Source organism: Felis catus, chromosome D2 (assembly GCF_018350175.1).
Source record: "Felis catus isolate Fca126 chromosome D2, F.catus_Fca126_mat1.0, whole genome shotgun sequence".
Classification (NCBI taxonomy): Eukaryota; Metazoa; Chordata; class Mammalia; order Carnivora; family Felidae; genus Felis; species Felis catus.
This window is the reverse complement of record NC_058378.1, coordinates 4,608,220-4,631,029: the sequence shown is the minus strand read 5'-3', so window position 1 is coordinate 4,631,029 and position 22,810 is coordinate 4,608,220. Positions and strand designations below refer to the sequence as shown.

General features: G+C 47.3%; 1 long non-coding RNA gene across 1 annotated transcript; it reads left to right on the top strand.

Annotated features, from left to right (window-relative positions):
- Positions 1–13,819: 13,819 nt before the first annotated feature.
- On the top strand, positions 13,820–21,880 carry LOC123380727. The gene is made up of 3 exons (XR_006586818.1): positions 13,820–13,960; positions 14,438–14,591; positions 20,912–21,880. It is a non-coding gene; the product is annotated as an uncharacterized LOC123380727 (long non-coding RNA).
- Positions 21,881–22,810: the final 930 nt, after the last annotated feature.

Genomic DNA, 22,810 nt, shown 5'->3' with positions numbered 1-22,810 from the left:
TGTCCCAGGTGGAGGAAACGGCAGATTCAAAGCCCTCTGGTCAGATCATCTGAGGATAAGTAAAAGAAGAGGGTCGTGTCTGGAGCACAGCAGCCAGTCACAGTGGTGGGAGATGCAGTCAGAAAGATTTGGCAGGGGCACAGGTGAGATCATGTAGGGATTTGCAGGAAGAGGGAAAGATTTTGAAGTCATTCCGAGCTGATGTGAGAAGCCCCTGGAGGGTTTTGCAAAAGTTAGCTACAGTATCTGATATATTTTAAAAAGGAACACCTTGACCATTTGGAGGGAATGAGTGGAGAGGCATTACAAATGTCTAGGTGAGGTTCAAGCTCTGGATAAGGTTGCAGGTGGCGAAAACCTGTCATCTTTGGGTGGTAGAGCCAGTGAAAAGCCTGCATGTGACATTTTCAGTTACAGCACGTGAGGCAGAACTTGGGTCATTTGGGCACAACTGAATGCAAGGTTGCTAGAGACGCACTATTTGGGAGAGCCTTCTACCAGATACAAGTAGAGACTTCTCTTAGTCTCAGAGAACAACTAGTATGCTATGCTATAGATGATGTGTAAGTCAGGCCTGAACGAGAGGACTTAAATAGCGGATGCAGATTTAGAGACATCAGCTCCTATCTGCCAAAATACACAGGTACTGCTATTTCTCTAGTCCTCGGGCAAAGGTGAGAGCTGTGTCCGCTCTGTTTCCGCTCACGATCGCCACAGAACACGTCACACCAAAGCCACGTGACCTATCGTAACACCTACTTTGCTACTACTTACGCTTCCGTGGTTGACGAGGATTCAGCCGAAGGGTGTTTCTGCTGCGGGTTTCACTCGGGATCTCCTGAGGCTGCCGCAGACGTGCTAGAAAGTCCGAATCCAAGGTGGCTTCGAGATATCTCGTGCCTGTGGGGACGACTGGAAGGCTCGGCTCTGGGACGTCGGGGCGGCCGAGCTCCTATCTCCCTCCATGCTGTTTCAGGGCTCCTGTCTCTCTCCACGTGGCCTCTCTAGATCACGTAGGGGAGTAGCAGTCCCTCCAGAAGGGACATATCATCTCAGGCCCAGAGGAACTTAAAAACAGAGGCTCCCTGACTTAGAGATTAGCTCCGGGACTGGCGGCATGTCACTTCTGCCACATTCACTTGGTTAAAGTGACTCACAGGACCAGATCCGCTGTGCGAGGAGTCAGACCAAAGTGTGGATGCCAGGAGACGCGGCTCCTTAGGGGCTCTCTTCGCAGACTGGCCGCTCTGTCCTTGGAGGACTAGAAACGCTGACGGATATGGTGTGCCTGTGTCAGTGGGAAAGATATTAGAGAGCAGACTGAAGTAGAGACCATGGTTTCCTTCTGAGACCACTGCACGGTCTGTGGGAATGCCGTGATGGAGATCCATAGAAAGTCCGTGGAAGGCGACCACAGCATCTGGTGCTGCCGTGAGAATCCGGGTAAGTGAACCTGTCTGCTCTCCCGTGGGCCAAGGATGTTCGATAAACGTTATGACATCAGGTCCTCCTGGGAACACCATGAGGAAGTATCATCTGGTCTTCATGCCTGAGGTTGACCGGTTTGTCCCAGGTTCCCATCTAGGAAGTGTGAGAGCTTGTGGGATTTAGTTCTTCATTCTCTCACACTTGACCGCTCCCCATGCTGAGTCGCTTTGCATTTCGTGCCTCTGTGGTTTTCAACACGCTGTTCCGTGTGCCAGGAATGCCTCCTTTTCCTTCTGCCACCTGGACATCTATTTTCTCAAATGTAGCTTGGGACGTCATCTTGGAGATGTTTCCTGAGAGCGTCTTTCTCCCCCTGCATCGGCTCCCACCCTCTCTCTCCCCCTTAGGTGACTTATACGTGTTTTAATTGAAACTGCAACTTGAAAATGTGTAATTCCAATCACCATTGTCTCTCTAATAGACTGTGAGCTTCTGAGGGCACCTTTAAAAAAGTCTTTTAGCCACAGGACATTGCCCAGTGCCTGGTAGTAAGTGATTTTATCGATTACGGATTAAATGAATGAAGGCATACTCCTTGCCTTTAGACATACATCATAAACTCGTGTGGCAGGGAGAGGGCATCAGCGTAGGCAGTTAGATTGAGCATGAGGGCTGGGGACCGGAGGGGTCTGGGAGAGCGCCGTGGTGGTTGCAAAGGTCTCAGCTGTACCTGAAGACACCCAGACTCCCCCTTGTAGTGAAATAAATAAGACAGCTTTTTTTTTTTTAATGTTTGTTTATTTTGAGAGGGACAGAGTGCGAGCGGGGGAGGGGCAGAGAGACGGAGACACAGAATCGGAAGCAGGCTCAGGCCCTGAACCGTCAGCACAGAGCCCGATGCGGGGCTCGAACTCACAAACTGCAAGATCATGACCTGAGCTGAAGTCGGCCGCTTAACCTTCTGGGCTGCCCGGGCGCCCCAAAATGAGGCAGCTTTAAAACACAAAATCAGTCTGCAGGCTTATGGGATACCTGCAGCTTTCCGGCCTTGCGCTGGAGAGTTTATAGTCTAACTGGGGACACGTCCTAAGGGAAACAAGAAAGGGCTGGGTTCAAGGGGACCAGGCTCTCCACCCAGCTCCCACGTTCTGCAGTGCACAGAGGAGACGTCAGATTAAGGATGTGCAGGGTCACGGGCCACGTGGTTAAGTGGCTTCTGTGGTCACGGCACTTTCCCTCCTGGACTCGGCTCGTCCTTCACGTAGTCCTGCCGTGGTGCCCCGGGGCAGGCGAGAGTCCACACGGCTTCCAAAGTTGTGTGCACTACTGAGTCATTGCTCGGATGTAGGTGTAGACCGCGGTATGCTTTCCCAGCACGGTGGCAGCAGGAGGCCTCGGGGCAGAAGGGGCCAGTCTGTTAATGGGCTCTTAACCGGAGACGAGGGGGCTTTCGAGATCTCTCAAGTGTGAGAAGTGACCCCTGCTGCGTCAGGCCACACAGGCTGTCTGTGCCCGAGCCAGAATGAATGCCCAAGTCCCCGCATGCCCATTCTGTGCTCTTTCTACATCATGACCTGGAGAAGCTGATGCCCTGACCATGCATTCTTCACACCCGGAGAATACGGATGGAGTGTGTATCCCTCCCTCATCCCGTTTCCCTCCTTTCCTCCCCAGAAGTGACCTCTGCACTCAAGTCAGCATTTCTTGTTCCTGGGCCTCTTTTATAGCGTTGTTATATATGGACGTCCCAGCATCATAAGTGGTCCTTTTTTGTAGGTTTGCACAATTTTTAGGTATGGTGTCCCTCGCTTGTTTTTCCTCCCCCTGAGATAGAGATTAATGCGTAGGGCACTTATAAGGGAGAATTGTTGGGATCAGCACCTGTGGAAGGATCAGGAAGGAAGCACAAGAGGACAGGGAGAAGTTGCAATGCGGTCCCAGCGAACGCTTGCACGGATTTGATTCTTTTCCAACCAGAGCCCTCTCCCTGGCATAGCAGACCTACTTCATTTCAGAGTTTAACTTTCCTTTTTTATGTTTCTTTATTTTTGAGAGAAAGAGACAGAGACAGAAACAGCATGTGAGCAGTGGTGGGGCAGAAAAAGAGGGAAAAAGAGAGAATCCCAAGCAGGCTGCCCGCTGTCAGCACGGAGCCTGACACGGGCTCGAACTCACGAATGGTGAGATTATGACCTGAGCCGAAATCAAAGAGTCAGACACTTACCCGACTGAGCCACCCAGAGTTTAATTTTCTTTGGAGCTTGGCCATTCTTCACATTAGTTCCTGAGCCTTGCCCTGTCTTCCACTGCAGGAAATAAGAGTTTTCTATATGCTATCAAGGAGGCTCCTGACTTTCACATTCAGCTTTGTATATGTGTGTGTTCTTCCATTTTATTTATCTAACTTCAAAATTAATTTTTTAAATACGAGATTTATTGTCAAATTGGTTTCCATACAACACCCAGTGCTCATCCCAAAAGGTGCCCATCAACCACCCTCCCCTCCCTCCCATCCCCCATCAACCCTCAGTTTGTTCTCAGTTTTTAAGAGTCTCTTATGGTTTGGCTCCCTCCCTCTCTAACTTTTTTTTCCCCCTTCCCCTCCCCCATGGTCTTCTGTTAAGTGTCTCAGGATCCACATAACAGTGAAAACATCTGGTATCTGTCTTTCTCTGTATGACTTATTTCACTTAGCATAACACTCTCCAGTTCCATCAAAATCAATTTAAACTAAAAATAAAAACCCAAAGACAGTTGACCCTTTTTTCCCACCCTCCACCCCCCACCTCTGACAGCCACCAATCTATTTTCTGTATCTCTGAGCTTGTGTTTTACGTATATATATATATATATATATATATATATATATTCTACATATAAGAGAGATTATATGATATTTATCTTTCTCTGACTTACTTCACTTAGAATAATGTCCTTGAGGTCCATCCAAGTTGTGACAAATGACAAGATTCCATCCTTTTTATGGTGGGATAGTAAATAATGCTGTAATGAACAGAGGGGAGCATGTATGTGTTCAAGTCAGAGTTTTCGCTTCCTTCGGATAAATTCCACAAAGTGGAATTGCTGAATCATATGGGAGCTTTTGTTTTAATTGTTAGAGAAACCTCCGTACTGGTTTGCATAGCGGCTGCACCAATTACACTCCCACCAACGGCCTGTAGGGGGGATTCTTTTTTGTCCGCGTCCTTGCCAATATTTGTTATTTCTTGTTGTTTTTTTTTTAATTCTTGTCTTTTTGCTGATAGCCATTCTAACAGGTGTGAGGTGGTATCTTCTGAAACTTCAGATTTGCATTTCTGTTATTACTGATGTAGAACATCTTTTCACGTACCTGTGGGCCATCTGCATATCTTCTTTGGAAAAATGTTTATTCATATCTGCTGTCCATTTTTTTAAACCACAGTAGTGTTTTCTTTTGTTATTGAAGTTTATAAATTCTCTATATAGTTCGGATATTAGCCCCCTATCGGATGTATGATTTGCAAGTATTTTCTCCCATTGAGTACATTGCCTTTTCATTTTGTTGTTTCCTTGGCTGTGCAGAAGTTTTTAGTCTGATGTGGTCCCATTTCATTTTTTGTCAGTGCACAACTGGCCGCTCTGAGCTGAGCCCTGGGGTGGGTGAGTCCGAGTGTGCATGTCTTTTAAGGGTGGTTTCCCAGATCACTACATTCTTGTGGGTCTTGGGACAGGAGCCCAGTTGGTTTTCAAAGGTAGACATTTTGGGGGCTTGTCTGTCAGGTGTAGGTCTTAAAATTTGGGGTGCCTCATGTGGGCTTCAACCCCTCCACTTACTCCTCAGGACTTTGAGTTCCTCCTACTTGTGGAGCGCCCAGCCAGTGCAAGGGCTTCTGGTGAGATTGTGTCCCAGCTACCTGCTGCATGTAGCTTTTTTTCTCATTTTCCTCATGTGTAGTCATCACTCAGCCAGCCTTTAGGTTTTTTAAAGAGGATATTGATCTACATGCAGCTGGAGATCTGTGTGTCAGTGGGAAGGGGTGGGTTCAGGAGATCCCCACGGGGCCATCTTGAACTGGACCTGAGCCTGTCTACATTTCGCTTTTCATCACCAATTAATCACTCTCAGGTCTCTTTATCTTTTTGCCAATTGAGTTTAGCAAGGGTCACAGTTCCACTGCTCTCACAGTTGCTATTTCCTCCATATTTCTCAAATGTCTGGTAAAGCGTATATTATCTGCGAATTCTTTTCCTTCCATTGGTATGTCATCTCAGGTCACTGCCTATAAATATTTTAATAGTTGAACTGCTCCTTGGGGCCAGGACTATCCATGCTGTCTTTACTATCAGTGATCGGGCCCTCCTTTAATTATCCCGGACTTCACTTGAGCTATATGGAAGACTTTATTGTTTTTTTTATTACAAGTAGGATATATTAATGGGTCTATGGCTGTAGAGTAATTTTGCTGTGGGCTAATTTATTTATTTCTTATTTTTTTGACATTTATTTATTTATTTTTGAGAGACAGAGAGAGAGCACAAGCGGGGGGTGGGCAGAGAGAGAAGGAGACACAGAATCTAAAGCAGGCTCCAGGCTCTGAGCTGTCAGCCCAGAGCCCGATGTGGGGCTCGAACTCACAGACCGCGAGATCATGACCTGAGCTGAGGTTGGACACTCAACTGACTGAGCCACCCAGGCGCCCCTGGGCTAATTTATTTTTATATTTTATATCCACAAATCTCATTCCATGAATGGATTCAGCCCAGGTGCTCTGCAAGTTTTGAATCAATGAGACAGTTGGAGGCCAACTCAGAAATTAGAGTTCTAGATTTAGTCTGGTCATGTCTATTTATTTCAAACTTACAAGAATTCAGTAAATGTTATTTTAGGACACTATCAGAAAATCCTAACATATTCCCTTAAACCACATGTCTTCAATTTTCAGGAGCCCATTTTTTTCTCAGGTGGCAAAATGTGGTGCCGGTGAGGCTGGAAGGGGGTCAGGGAGGTGGCCAATCAGTCCTGCTTCCACGCTAGTCAACGTACTCCTGCCTCTTCTTCTATCACTTGTAATTGCACATTCATTTCAATTAATTAAAGACAATGCCACCTGTCCTGGGATTTTCCTTGTTAGCTAGGATTTTGGCAGTTACCCTGTATTTGTTTCTCCTGGTTACTCTCACACTAGCGGCTCTGTAAATGTCACAAAGCTTTCTTAGCCACGCGGATTTTGAGATTCTTTTTTGGGAAAGCAAATGGTATTTTTCACGGAAGAAATTAAATTCAAGTTAAACTGGGATCTACACATGAAAATCCATGCTCAGATAGTATGGTCTGAAGGGCAAAACTCTACTTACGCTGATCTGGTAGGATTATGAGATTCATCAGCCGTTACCATTGTTTTATCAATGAAAGCATCTGTGTATATACACCGGTGACTCTAGAACATCTGAGCTTAAAGACTGCATTGCTAACAGTTTTCTAATTCTAAAAATGTATCCCAGTTTCCATCTGTGAACTGCAGACATTTCATGTCAAATAGCTGAATATAGGAAGAAGTGGTTTGAAACTTCCTAACATGTCAGAAGAAAATGTATCCTTATTGAAATTCTTGAGAGAAAGAAAAAAAATGACCACATATGGGCCACCTTTCCTTTGTATAAAGCTTAAAAAGGAATCCATAATGGCGATGCAACACCCTGGGCTTAGCTCAGGCTTGAGAAAAACCCCCCTCCTCCATAAACGTGGGGATTATACCCACAATTGTAGTAGAGTGATGGGAAATTAAGTCAGCAGAGATCTCCTTTTGTTGAACTGGGGTGTGTGTGTGTGTGTGTGTGTGTGTGTGTGTGACCTTAGGAGGAGAAGCAAGGGGAGATACCAGCCCTGTCGTGGAATCTTGTTTGGGACATACTTCCACGGGGCCCACAGGCTGGTATGCCACTGGCAAGTTTGAGCGCTGCTGGTGACTGTCGCCAAGTTGGGAAACACCGTTAATTGCACACCGGCTCATTTAACCTCAGACGTCTCATCTCTATTTCAAGACACCTACTCTGGCGATCCCTGTGATTCTGTTTAGAGGACTGTTCATACCATTCCTGGTGCTTGAATCGGACGTCAACACGACCTTGTTCTCACTCCTTGGGAGACAGAACGCAGTCACTGCTCGGGCACCCCTGAATAATGTGTTTGCCTGCCGCTCTCCAGACTTCCAGAAAGCTCATCCGTCTACCGGTACTTATGATATCCATTCTAATGACATTCTGGGTTCATTGGTTGCTGAACTCTTCAACAACAAATAGAAAAATATGAAAATAACTCATGTAAGCTGTGAACAACTAATTGAGAGTGATAAATTTGAGTATGGGAAATTAGTTCCCAAATAGCAAATAAAAGCTATTTTGTTTTTTCCAGTTGTACTGAGATGTAATTGACATCCAGCACTGTATAACTTCGAGGTGCACAGCATAATTATTTGACCGATTTATACTGTGAAACGATCGCCACAATAAGCTTAGTTAATTAACATCCATCATCTCCTGTAGGTACCGAAAAGGGAGAAACAAAAGGTTTTTTTTTTTCCTCTTGAGTAAAGAAAGCTGTTTTAATAAGGTGTTCTCTAGAAAGTCGGTTTGGATTTAACATCTTGATAAACAAAGGTCAGTCAGAGTTGAGTCAGGTTTCTTCTAAACTCTAATCTTATTTGTTTGAGGAGCAGTTGGCTCAGGTTGTCGGGAAGTTTTACAAGGCTCATAAAGTAACCTCGCCCTGAGCCTTTGGCGGCCGGGTATCCAAGTGCATGCAAGTCTGTAATGTTTTCACAGCAGAATCCTGCGCTTTGAGTGATGTCGCCCTTTGCTGGAGTTCTCAGCTGTGTGTCTCTTCCACTTGGTTGCAACTAATTTCACTGATCAGTAGCTTTGGCTTAGCTTTACCCTCATAAATTTAATAATTCACTTGGCAGGTGCAGAGCAGGCAGATCTCAAAAAAAAAAAAAAAAAACAAAAAAAGTGCAGGTTCTTGGGAAAGCTGGGGAAAGGACTCCCTGATTTTTTTATTTGCTTTTAGATCTCAGCATTTCATTTGGATATGGGGATGGTTCCGTAGTTCTGGGATATTCAGACATCGGAGATTTTGTGTGTGTGTGTGTGTGTGTGTGTGTGTGTGTGTGTTTACAATTCTTTAATTTTTATTCTTCTTTCTTCTGTAAAATGACTTCAGTCTGTGGAATTCATTTAAAAGCCAAGTATATCAACAAGTTGTTAAGGGTGGCCAGTCGCTGGACCATGGTGTTGGGCTAGTGAAGTGTAGAAACAGAGCATCAAATTTATGTTTGCGTTGGACATGGCCATGGGCGCATCCCACCGTGCTCATATTATATGAGTGCAGAGCCAGACTGTCTGGATCCAGATCTCAGTCCTGCTACTTATGAGCGGAGTAATCTTGGGCATGATATTAACCTCTTTGTGTCTCATCTTTCATTTGCAGAAATTGATAATCCCTCTCTTTGTTTGTGAAGACTGAGTAAGTTTAGACCTGTAACGTACTTGTAAAGTGTCAGGCATCTAAGAAGCTCTCAATAAATATTGAGTCTTATTATTACAATTTGTTATCCTCACTCTCAGGCGAAGTTCATTTATAATTTTTCTATATAGCCCAAATTGCTCTTTCTGTTTTTAAATACTTTTTCTTAACAAGGAAGATGTTCACGTGGTAAAAACTCACCCAAAACACAAAGTATATATAATGAGAAGTTAAGTCTTCTTCCCATGTCTGTCACCAGGTCCCCGTCTGACTTCTCAGAGGTAACTTGTTCTAGAGATACCTCTATATAAATGAATATATTTAAATCCATTATCTAGAATGTTTAAATACAATTTGAATACAAATTGAGTATTACTGCCCAAAAGGGAAAATTAAATTTGTCTCATTTGGATTGTGACTAATGAAAAGAATAGTTATCATAATAAGAACATAAGAGCAGTCTGTGTCATGTCCAGAACTCTAAGTTCTAAACCAAAAGCACCTGATCTGTCACCTACACCAGCCTCCTGAGGTGTGTATTATTGCTACCCCCCTTGACACATGAAGAAACTGTGGCCAAGAGGCTAAATTTCTGAAGGTCACTCAACAACAGGTTGCAGAGCTGAGTTTTGAAAGCGGTGCACTTAAAACTCAAGAAAGTTTTCAGTAGAAGCTAGAAACGCTATCTTGGATTTCTTTTTCGGAAATGCTTCTTGTGCCTTCCCTTGGGTATCTCTTCCCCTCAACACGCCTTGACCTGGGAGAAAGCACCCCAACCTCGGCTTCCCGCACGGCATCTACTTCTGTTCATCCCGCATCTTGTCCATCACTCGGCTTCTGGAACATCCACCTTTACCAAGCCTACGGTTCCTGGCATGAGTTCCCTGATTGATAAAGTGTAGCCCCACCCCTCCTTCAGGATGAGAGCATTCTGAGTTCCCAGAAGATAGGGGCCGTGTCTCCTCCGTTTCCAGTACCCAAAGCTGAAGACATTTCCTGGCACGGAGTAGGCACTGAGGAAGCCTTTGCTGAATGAAGGAATAGGTGCTGGCAGTGTTTGTCCGTGAAGGGGACTTTGGACATCGGTTTCTTGGATCTGGGTCCACGAGGGCAACTGGAAATCCCTGATGCCAGAGAACTGTAACATGTGGAAATGGGAAATTCTGGCCCATGAAACGCATTAGCAGTTCTCAGGGACGTGAAGACCTAGATGGAATTACTCGCAAGGCGTCCTGGTGCTATGGTGCAGGTACAGATGAGAGCATCTTCTTGGAGTCCGCTGCCTTCTAACACGTCACGGGACAATCCGCAGAAGCAGACGTCTGAGCGGAAGGCACTAAACACGGGCACACTGCCTTCGCTGTGTCTCAGAGTTATTTTGTCTACCGCCCCTTAAAGACTGATCCCCCTTGGAAAACTGGCTCGGAACAGCTTCTGGGATGTGTCAGCCTAACTTCTTAATTGTTTTTGAGGAGGAAGCTTGGGTGTTTGGGCAGTGGAGGAAAGACAGATGGCTAGAGGTGGAAGGCGTTTACATGAAGTGCAGAAATAATTTACAGGTGGAAAATGATGGAACAGGAGGAGCTGTGTTCAGCTGTTGGCCCCTGTCTCTCCTCTCCGATTGCTGTCGGTTTCAGCAAAGCCCTTTCGTCCCCGGGCAAGCAAGCTCCTTGGTACTCCTGCAGTCTGTTCCTTTATGAGAACTGTCCCTCACACCGCTACCTGTAAAATTCTATCATGCTGAAGCATCGTAAGGGCAAGTACAAATTATAAATAAGAGGCTTAATTCTCCCTGTTGGAAATGAGGGAGGGAAATCGCTGCCCCCTCCCTTTCCCTGGAGCATTGACTTTAGGAACCTTGGCTTTGTAAGTTATTTCTACATCCCTTTAAAATGTATGCAGATATTTTTGAGAGCTAAACCTCTTGCCAGGAATGTCTCTCTCAAGGACCTGAGAACCATCTCTTCTCGAATGTATCTAACTAGGGAAGACAGCACCACTATCTCCCGGTTTCCATGGGGCAGCAGGGACCTGACTTGGGTGAGTGCCCCACCCCCAGTTGCAAAACTACCTCCTTACATGAAGATATGAGTTTATTTTCCCTTTGGACAGAGCCAGTGAGCAAACAGATGGTCACAACAATTACCAGGTGAGGGGGTTAGCCGTGTAGGGTTATCTTGCACACGTTTATGTGACGGGTTGCATTTGCCTGGCTGCGTAGAAGGGTCAGATTTCGTTCTGTCTTTGCAATCTCTTTGCAGACCAACCTGTAATGCACATCACATTCCGGTTTAACGCTTATTGAATAATAAAGTTGTTTTCTTTCTCTTTTACCTTGTGTAGAAGTTTTCTGGGTTAGGAGGGGATTTTGTTGTAGATTTTATGTCCCCGGCATCATATACTCTCTATTCACAGACCTTGGTATTGTAACTGGAGCTACACTTTAGACATTGAAACATGAAATAGACATTTCAAGCACCAGTGAACTGAGAGGGGGGGTTTATCGAGAAGACTGGGAAGAGACAGGACAGAGGAGTATCTGATGTTTTACCCAACCACAGTCTCTTGGGGGTGGGGAGTGCCTTCTTGGGGGGAAACAACCACCCTCCAGCATTTGACTCCTGTCTGGGGGACATCCACACTCTCTAAACATTAGAAGATAGAGTCTCATGCTTACTCATGGGAATTTCTCTGTTCTGCAAGTACGACATGGCTGCCCCTTCTGAATGTAAATATTTTCATTAACTAAAGAAATACACCTTACAGATCATATTTCTTGAAGAGCTCAACTATGTCTTTTACTGGGTCCCTTTTCAGCTCCCCCTGACAATCTTTCCTGAGTTTTAGTGGCCCTCAAAGAACAGACTGTAGTTTTCCTAGCTACTGGTGATAACATCCATTAGGTTTACGTGTCCTTGAGGGCAGAGACCATATCTTAGTCATCTTAGCCCCCAAATTTTCTGGGCATATCAACAAGCTTATAGCACTTACTGATACTTGGATGAACAAATAAATACATGGAGACCTCCAGCATACAATATATGTAGAAACACAATAGATAATAGATAATACAATAGATGATTAAAAAAATCCTTGAGTTTTTATATAATTAATTAACCTTGAAAAAGCCCCACTTGGGGCAGACAAGTATCACACAAATTTATTATGTTCCACTCCCCCCTTTTAAATCCTCTTTTCTGGGATGTGCCTTCACCTACCCGAAGTCATTGCTGGCTAGGAGTAGGGGAGACGACGTGCTGAATTATCAGTAACATCTCTTTCTCCCCGGCTCAGGTCTGATAAAAGAGGGCCATCTTCAGTCAAGGAGGCGGCTGGTCAGCTTCTTTCTCTTACCTACTTGGAATTTTATTTGCAGGGAGCTAGAAGATGCCCTTGGACTGAGTGTATTCTGATCCGACCTAACTTAGTAAATGACAGCTCACCTTTTTGAGTAGTTCGGGTGAAAATGCTTTGGAGTCACCCTTGACACCCTGACTCCCACAACCGGCTATTTCTGTCCACCTGCAGCTGCCCCTGCCACCACCCAATGTTTGAACTGTGGACAGTAATTCCAGGGGTTACTATCGATTCTCCCAGGGGCTGCTGCCCTGCACTGCTAGGGCTATTTTCTATTTTGCACGCAGCACTCAGAGGGACCCCTTTCGTGCACCAGGGCCCGTGACAGCGTTCTCCATCCTCACGCGGGCGGATTTCCCGAGGCTCCCAGCCCTGGACGTGGAGAGCAGGTGACCTGAGGAACGCTCAGCCCTGGGAGCCAGTGCGCAAGCGCAGCCCAGCTGCAGAGATCCGGAGGACGCCTTGCAGCGTGCAGCCCCTAGATGGCGCTGTGGGTCCGCGCACCCGGCCAGGACCCCGGGTTGGGACACCTGCTGGGAGGCCGCGGGGAGGGAGGGAAGGGACCGAGCTCCCCGCCCCTGCCTCCCTCAACTGCTGGCTCCACCTCCTTTTTTTTGTTTGTTTTAAGTTTATTTATTTTGAGAGAGAGCGAGAGCGAGGGAGGAGTATGGGGGGGGGGCTTTTGGGGGGAGGGGGGTTAGGCAGAGGATGCGAAGTTGGCTGCAAGCTCTGAGCTGTCAGGACAGAGCCCGATGTAGGGCTGAAACTCACAAACCTTGAGATCACGAACTGCCCTGAGATCGAGAGTAGACTTGAGCGCCCCTCGCTTCCGCCTATAAGGTACTGAATTGTACCTTGAAAGAAATGGAAAGATTTGAGGGTACTGGGCTGCAGACGGACACTGTGAACAGTGCACTGGGTGAGAACGGGGAACACCCGGGTCACAACCCGGAGGCTGCAGGGGGACCCAGGACAGCACGCGGCTCCTGTCGGAGCTCCCGTGGGTGCTGTGCGCGCAACCGAGGGCGCCTCACTCGAGGGGTGCGCGCTGCGGGAAAGGAGCCATTTATGGGCACTGACACTGCGCACGCCGAGAGCCAAAGGACAGCCACTCAGGTTGAGGAATCGAGGACCAGGGGGCGACCTGCAGGGCCCACGCCAGGACACAGCCTCCAGAATGCTTGTCCTTACAGCTCATCGCCCCTCGACGTCCCGCGTCCCCCCCTCCCCATACTATGCCCCACGACGTCTCGCCCCTGCGACGCCATGCCCTAGGACGTCATGCCCCCGCGCCTCCGCGCCCCAACGGCCCACGACGCCCGCCCCCATGACGCCACGCCCCACGACGTCCTCCCCCACGCCCCCACTTCGCCCGCCCCCACGCCCCACGCCGCCCGCCCCACGCCCCACGCCCCCACGCCCCACGACGCCCACCCCCACACCACTATGCGCCACGTGCCACGACGCCACGCCCCACGACGTCCTCCCTCACGCCCCCACGCCGCCCGCCCCCACGCCCCACGCCCCACGCCCCACGCCGTCCGCCCCCAAGCCCCCACGCCCCACGACGCCAGTCCCTATGACGCCACGCCCGGGCAGCTGTGCGGGAAGGCGGCAGAACCCTGCGGCTGCGGGTGGAGCTGGCCGGCGGGGACTCTAGGGGACCGTCAGGTGGGGCCACAGTGACCTGATAACGTCTGGGAAGGGAGTCGCCTGGGCTCTTGGTTGTGTTCTGGGAAATGGGGATGGGAACAGAGTCTCCAGGGGCGCCAGCTGCGGTTCCACCTGGTTCTTGGCGGAGCCTGGAGGGGCTCCCGGTGTCCTCAGGGTCGGGCCGGCCGCGTGGGTTGCGGCACCCGGAGGACAGTGAGGTGGTGAGCCCCCGTTCCAGTGTAAACATTCCAGGACTGAGCGCAGAGCCGTCCTCCGGGCTGGGCCTCCCGCCTGCCGGGCCCTGCGGACCCGTCCCGGACCGCCGGACCCAGGGCCCCCCTGTCCCTGCTCGGGGGCGCCTCCCCTCAGTCCCGGACTCTAGGGGACCTGAGTGTTGTTATGTCCTGGGCCTGCAGGGGGCGCCCTTGCTGACGGTACAAATTATGCTCCCGACCCCTCTTCTTACTCAGGTTAATTTAATGTCTGCCTTGATAGCTTTCAAAGGAGCCCCCTCCAAAACAGTGTTTCTGAAGCCCGGGAACAGACGCTCCGTCCGCCAGCGCTCAGAGAGGCCGCGGTTGAACTCCAATAGCAGGAGAGCGGCTTTGAGTCGGCCCGAGAGGACCCTGTTTCTGATGACAACGTGCAGGTATTTGGCGCTTTCATGCAAGGAGAAGATGTTTGGTTTCAGAAATAGTTTTGTTTTCGGGATCTACAGTCTTCCAGTTCATTTTCCTTCTGCCTTTTGAGGGCTACTCAGCTCTCTGTCATAAATCACATCAATTGACTTACTGTTCTTTGATGGCGAATGTAGAGGCGTAAGTTTAATTGGTATAATCACTTTTTAGTGATCACGCCACCCTCCCCAGAGGAGACTGCATTTAGGCCTCACGGCGTCCCTGGGAGGAGACCTTTCTACTACCACTTTGCCGGGGGAGGGGGGGGGGATGGAGGCCTACAAACCAGGAGGATGACCCAAGGTCACACAGCGAGGGATGAGGGGGGATGTAAGGGTGCATCCTCAGATCCAGGCAGACTCTCTATTTCTACACCAGGCACTTTCTGGGTATCGGGATGTTAATGCCTGGTTAGAGCCTCTACTTTGTGTAGCCAGAGGTGGTTTCATGCCAGATTAAAATAAAAGTCAGCTTGCAATACCTTCCTGTCGAGAACATTCAGTGAGTGCTCAAGGAATGAGATCATGTTGGCCTTATGTTTTTTGTCGTGGTAGGCTGCATGGGGCTGAGTACGTTTGCTGTGTTTCTAGAGTCTAGATTTTGGTGAACGAAGTTCATCTCATGTGACTGTTTTGATGATTGGCAGTGACTTCCTAGGCACTGTTGTGCACTGATGCTCTCCCACCACGTAGCCCGTCGTCATGAACACTTGAATACGTTTAAGTTGTCTACTGCTCTCCATTCTCTGTGGACTGTTTGTACTGGGATTGAGGGAATAACGTTTCTGTATATTTATTCGATCTGCCATTTCCCAGCAAGAGAAATCTGGTAGTCGTGAGCCAGATACTGGTTGAATCTTTAGACCATAGTCGCCTGTCCAGAGCTGGTGGAAATTATTGTCCCTGTCTTCCTGTCACTGGTCTAGCCGTGCAGTCAGTCCTCTGTCCTAATGCGGATTTTGCTGGCATCTCAGTAATTCCTCCGGAGACCTTTGCTTCCTCCTGGCAGCAGACTGACAAGTGCCAGATACTTCCTCTTGGTTTCCTTCATAATTGTGGCCCAGGTCCTTCCTCATGTGATCATCTGATTCCACGTTCTGTGTACTCTTAAAAGACAGGGGTCTCCGGCACAGCAAACTTCAGAAAGACCTCCGTATAGAAAGAGTCTCATTGACTAGGGTAAGATACACGCATCAGGCAGTTACAAGTGTACGAATTGATTTGGATCACAGCTAAAATATCAAAAGGCTCTTTATGCCAGAAAAAAAAATATTTTCAAAGTTTAAATCAGAAGATCATAGGATAATGAGAATTTTAACCACAGGGCAGCCGATGGTTTTTTTATTTCAGCCCTGAAGTTCAGCTCTACAGGACATGTTTAAGACAGCGAGGAAGTCTGTCCTTCTAAGCAAATTTAAGAGGAAACTAATTTGTGCCTGTGCATATTTTACCCAAATTTATGGGTTTGGAATTTAAAATATTAAACAGAGAGAGCAAGCTAATTGCCTAAAGAAGAGGATGCACGTGTGGAGGGGGTCCTGCAGTCTGAATAATACAGCTAGCTGTGGATCATCAAGGTCAAGGGGAAGTAGGATCCTGAGGGACCAGCCTGCACAGCACAGAGCTTTCACCTCGGGTTATTTGTATTAACAGGTTAACTTGATCGTCCCTTGACATTATAGCATCTTCCTCCAGAGTTTCTGATTTTTATATAGTGACATGTCTTTACACTATATTTGATCTTAAAAGCTCCCTGAAGTCTTGACTTGAGGTCAGGGAACACTTGAAATATTTCTCCGTTTCTCTGTGTAGCATTTGGGGTAGTTGATTCAGGTCTTTCAAATCGCAAATTTGCTCTTTGGAATTGTCTAACTTACCCTTTGACTGTGTTGTTACTTTTTAAATTTTATAACAGTTTCCCATTTCTAGAAGTTCCCTTGGTTCTTTTTAAAGTTTACTTGCTCTTTTTTCATAATGATCTGCCTGTCTTTTGGGTTGGTCCTTTCCTCTCCCCTCTGGTTTGTTCAACCTAGTGCATGGTATCACTGCTCCTTTGGTGAGAAATCTCTCCGAGGTCCCACTGACTGGTCAGCTGTCATTTTGGGCTAGTTTCCTCTCATGCTTTGTGTTTTTATGTGTGAGCTCATCTTTTTTTTTTTTTTAATTTTTTCTTTTTTTTCAACGTTTATTTATTTCTGGGATAGAGAGAGACAGAGCATGAACAGGGGAGGGGCAGAGAGAGAGGGGGACACAGAATCGGAAACAGGCTCCAGGCTCTGAGCCATCAGCCCAGAGCCCGATGCGGGGCTCGAACCCACGGACCGCGAGATCGTGACCTGGCTGAAGTCAGATGCTTAACCGAGTGCGCCACCCAGGCGCCCCGAGTGTGAGGTCATCTTCAGTGGGAGTTGTTTCCTTTCACAGTTTCTTTGGATGGCGATTTCAATGCTGACCAGTTTTTACACGAGCTTTTCCCTTAGGTTTTCATTCCAAATGCACAGGAAGAACGTGGGCCTCACACTACAAACAGGGCAGGCTAGGGGTTCTGTGTACTTCATAATCATTGTGTTCACCTGCAGCTCAGAAGGGGCGTCAGCTTTCCAGTCAAGCCCTGGGGAACGTGGGCGGAGTTTTTGGTTTTAAGTTCTGTTCTAGCTGGGACAGTCTTCCATATTTGGCTAGTATTTTCACAGGAAATACAGGTGTAGCTTTCGACCAAACAGGGCCTCAAAACTAGTTGAAGATCGAGTGCTAAATCCAAGTCTCATGTATCCTCCGGTACCTCCAGGTTTCTGCACCTTCTCCTCATACTCACCGCTGTGGTCTTCAGTTCCGATTTTCTGCCACAAAGTCCCCTTTCTTGCTTTTGAGTTTGACGTGGGTTTTGAAGATCTATTTTTTTTTAAGTTTATTTATTTTGAGGGAGAGAGACAGCAAGCAGGGAAGAGACAGACAGAGGGAGAAGAGAATCCCAGGCGGGCTTCTCACTGTCAGCACAGAGCCTAATGCAGGGCTCGATGTTGCGAACTGTGAGACCATGACCTGAGCCAAAATCAAGAGTCAGACACTTAACCTACTGAGCCACCCAGGCGCCCCTGAAGATTTGTTTTTAAAATTGTTGACAATATTTCTAAATGTTTGAAGCAGGGAATTAAGGGGTCTATTCACCCTGCCTTCTTCACTGGCAGCTTCTAAACTAATTCTTTTATGTGATTATAATGAGCTTGTTAGCAGATGGTTTACCAGTCAGAAAACTGGAACCCAGAAAGGGAAATGGTGACTAAATCAGGTACTGAATCAGGAGGACTGTGAATGTCCCCTGAATGAAGGACGATGCATCTTTGAAAGAAGTGGCACTCACAAACCAGGCTTCACGTGACGACGTGCTCACGGAATGGAACAGAATAGCATAATCTCAGTTTTCAGAGACAGATACCCACGGCTGTGTGTACCTGTTCTAACACCAGTCCTTTTGTGCTTCTCTACATCTACACGGTGGGATTGAAGACCTCAGCATTCGTGAGCAGCTCCGCAGGCGATAGGCAGGGTCCTTTTCTGAGTGCTCACTCTGTGCGTCCTTGCCGGCTGAATTCCACAGGTCGCAGCTTGGACAGGCAAGCCGCTTTACGTGGCTTGAAAGACGAGGTCTGAACTGGCTGCTTGTGATACCCGGGAGCAGGTGAAAATCTGAGAGAGTAATCCCTGAAACAAAAGTAGCGAACAAATGGTAGAAATGTAACAGACTGGGAGGGGATGGTATTTTAATAAAACAAAGCTTAAGACTGCAAATCGAGAGTTACAAGGGCAGATGTTATAAGCGAACGTATGACTTGCAATCGAGACGCTTCTCTCATGGGCGGTCTTTTGTGGTGTTCTTCAAGGTACGTTTCTAAAGGATTCTTTGTTTACTTCATGGGAGATAATAGATCTTTGAATATAGTTGGATAGGTTGGCTAGTTGAGAAAACTGATTATTTTTCTGTGAACATTCAAGATGAAAAGACTATTGAAGCGCGCGTCTTGAAATCACAATAATTTAAACGTTTTACTTTTTTTTCAAAAAGGCCGAAACTGTGTGTGTATGTTTGGTTAGTTTCCTCAAGCCGGGTTTGAAGCTTTCTGTCTGTGGTCCTTGTGGATTTCGCACTCAGTCTGGCAGCAGAGGCAGCCAGGAGACAGTGAGGCGTGACAAGGCGCCTGCCTTCTGCCCTCAGACGGGTCTTTTGTAGGTTCTTGCTATTCCAGCATCCTGGGCGGTGCTAGGCAAGCAAGGCATTTGAAGTCAAAAATCGTTTTGTCAGGCTAATAGCAATCATTCCCGCAGAAGTTTCCTCAACTGTGGCGAAGGTATGAGATGGAGCGTGTGTTTGTAAAACGAGAGAGAGAGATTTCCTCACGTGGGGAAATTGCTCAGGGAAGTTGGGTGAAGTGATCACGTATTATCATCTGCCACCTAGGATCTGATTAGTGAGAACCCCAAGGAGTTAATTGTTAGAGAGTAACAGGGGCACCTGGGTGGCTCAGTCTGTTAAGCGTCGGACTGTTGATTTTGGCTCAGGTTGTGATGTCACCTGGGTTCAAGCCCCACATGGGGCTCTGTGCTGACAGCGGGGAACCTGCTTGGGATCCTCTTTCTCCCTCACTCTCTGCCCCTCCCCCCAAAAAAGAAAGAGTAATAATATAAAATGGTATGTTCCATCAGTGAACGATTCTTCACTTAGCCTTATTCTTACACCCCTTTCTTCCTGAAAAAGTTATGCTCTGAGCTGTTTGGTGGGTATAAAGTCCAGAAACTCCTTATGGAAAAGTATTATGCGGTTATAAATATTGAAGTAATGATAAACACATTAACACAGGCATGGAGAAAATAGCTCTTCTGAAAAATAAACTGAGATCAACATTTGTTAAATGAAGTCGAAAATAAAAATATTAGAATGTATGTCAGCACATTTGCATCAATTAATTTTCAGTTTTACAAGCTGTGCATAAAGCGGTTTGTGTTTGTTTTATAAAAAAACCTTCCCTGCAGTTCTGCATTTTATGAGCTGGCCCTTGGTCCTCTCTTGGTATGCCTCATAATGCAATTATGAAAGACATGGGAAATGTCAGAGAATGTGAACACAATAAGATGTGCCTAATTTATATTAATTGATAGGAATTAACTGTAGGCCTTTTATTGGGTATGTGTTAACCCTGTGCTTTGGGGGATAAGAATGAAATGTAAGATATAACTCTTGTTCAGAGGTGCTGCAGCTTAGTCATGATTATGAAATTCAGCGTCTGCGAACATGGAGAATCACGGAGAACGAGTTGGCTGGTGCTGCCTGGGAGTCTTGGTGGCCTCCAAAGCCGGGAGAGTCTCTTTGAGAGACTCGTGGGTTGCTCCGTGTGTGGGTGTGCGTGGTGTGCCTGAGCTGGGGTCCTCGTGGGTCACTCCGTGCATGGGTGTGTGTGGGTGTGCATGGGTGTGCGTGGGTTCTGTCTCCCCTCCAAAGGGAAGGGAGGCCTTTCCTTTCTAGCTAAGTCTTCCTTTCTCTTCTGCCCAAGGCAAGGATGTAGTGCTTTAGAGAAGCTTGGGAAGTCAGAGCCAAGGAGGAGGATGTTGTGGCAGGAAGTTTCTGTGCACCTATGGATGCTCTAAATTTATCAAATCTGAATTAGAGAGTGATGGGAAAAATTAAACATTGCTTCATTATCTTAGAGTAAATGTAAAACTCTAATCCGTAAACAAAGTGCTATGACCAGAGGATGCACAGGTCTTACTTCAGTCAAGACTCATTGGTTTCCCACACATGGTATATTTGATCTCCATTGTTGCTTTGATACTTAAGTTGTTTCTTCAAAATATCCTCTTTGCGGGGCGCCTGGGTGGCTCAGTCAGTTGAGCCTCCGACTCTTGATTTCAGCTCAGGTCATGATCCCGGGGTTGTGGAATTGAGCCCCGTGCTGGGCTCTGTGCTGATCGTGGAGCCTGCTTGGGATATTCTCTCTCTCTCTCTCTCTCTTTCTCTCTCTCTCTCTCTCTCTCTCTCTCTCTCTCTCTCTCTCTCTCTCTCTCTTTCTCTCTCTCTCTCTCTCTTTCTCTCTCTCTCTCTCTGCCCCTCCCTCTCTTTCTCTGTCTCTGTCTCTGTCTCTCTCAAATAAACGTTAAAAAGTATCATCCCTTTTTAAACCTGCTTCATAATACTGTGTGTATTTTTTTTTCAACAGTAAGGCAATAAGTTTTGGCCCCAGTTTGAAACAAATGGTCTGAATTTATAATGGAATATTTTTTATTTATGTGGCTTTTTACAGGTGACTCATTTGTCATTTGACAAAGACGCTCTGAGCTCCTACCAGGTGCCAGACGTTAAGGCATTAGGTGCCTGATGGAGAACAGAGGTGGGGCGGTTAACTAAGATGCAGCCTGTTTTCATGGGACGCACGTTGTGATTAATGAGAGTGAGGAGGAGGAAATAAGCGAAGAGCAAAAGAAACCAAGTAAATGAGAATTTCGGTGGCGGTATGTGGTATAGCTTACAACTGTGGTACAATGGCCTGTAGTTCATCCTTTCCACGGACCTGCCAGCGAAATGATGGCAAAGATGCTTAAAACGTTGAGACATTCTGCTGTCCCCGTTTCATTGGAGAACGTGGTGGCACAGAACAGAGCTGACCTTCCGGTGGTCCCTTTTTCTCTTTATTTCCACAACCCCACTGCTTGTTTTTCCCCACATCTTATTGGCTTCTCTTTCTCATTAGCCTTTGCTTGACTTCTGGATTTTATAGTCGACGAGGTCTTGGTCCTGGGCGACCTCATTTCCCTGTTGATCCTCCTCCTCTGAGTCGTCTCGTGAATTCCCCACGTTGTCAGGGCTGTAACTGCCATCTGTGAGCTTATGGCCCCCAGATGGATCTGTCCTTCCCCCTCTCTTCCTGGACTCCAGATCTGAGTGTGAAATGCCCACTGACCTCTCCGTCTCTCACTGCTGCTCACCCATGTACAGTCCCTTCAAGAAGTTTTCTGCGGTCAACCCTCTAAAATATTGACTTACATCCTTCCCGCCCACCTTGGTACAGTCTGCCTCCCCTTCTCCCCCGTTCAGCTGAAAAGGCCTTCGAACCGCTCCTCTTGTTTCTAACTTTGCCCTCTTAGTCCGTTCACTACAAATCAGCCAGACTTACCTTTTTTTAAAAAATTTTTTTTTTCAACGTTTATTTATTTTTGGGACAGAGAGAGACAGAGCATGAACGGGGGAGGGGCAGAGAGAGAGGGAGACACAGAATCGGAAACAGGCTCCAGGCTCTGAGCCATCAGCCCAGAGCCTGACGCGGGGCTCGAACTCACGGACTGCGAGATCGTGACCTGGCTGAAGTCGGACGCTTAACCGACTGCGCCACCCAGGCGCCCCATTACCTCTTTTCTTAACTAATCATTTTCTAAGAGCAGTTCCAGGTTCACAGTAACATCGAGAGAAATCATGGAGATTTCCCATCCGCCCACTGCCCTCACACACCTGCACAGGCTCCCCCATCACCAGCACCCCACGACGGACGGTACGTTTGTTATAATGCATGAAGCTGCACTGACACATCGTCATCACCCAGAGCCCACACGTCACCTTGGGACTCACTCTTGGTGAATATTCTGAGGGTTTGGACAAAAGACATACATACCGTAAGCATATCAGATGCAGTGGTTTCACAGCCCTCAAAATCCACATGCTAGCCCGTGGCAACCCTGATATTTTAGTAGTGGTTTCAGCTTTCCCGGAAAGTCATATGGTTGGAATCATATGGTACATAGCCTTTTCAGGCTGGCTTCTCTCACTTAGGATTAGGCATTTAAGTTTTCTCCGTGTTTTCTTGTGCCCCAAAGTTATCTTTTATTATTTATTTATGTTCTTATTTTTGAGGGGAGGCAGAGAGAGAGAGAGAGGGAGACACACACACACACACACACACACACACAGAAAGAGAGAGAGAGAGAGAGAGAGAGAGAGAGAGAGAGAGAGAGAGAGAGTATCCCAAGCAGCCAGCACGCTCCGTATGGAGCCCAGTGCAGGGCTCGATCCCACGACCCTGGGATCATGACCTGAGTCGACATCAAGAGTCAGATGCTCAACCAACAGCCACCCAGGCTCCCATGTATTTTAAGGTTATAAATCTGGTCGTGTCTTCCCCCTCACTTAATACCGCCCTTCTTTGTCAGTA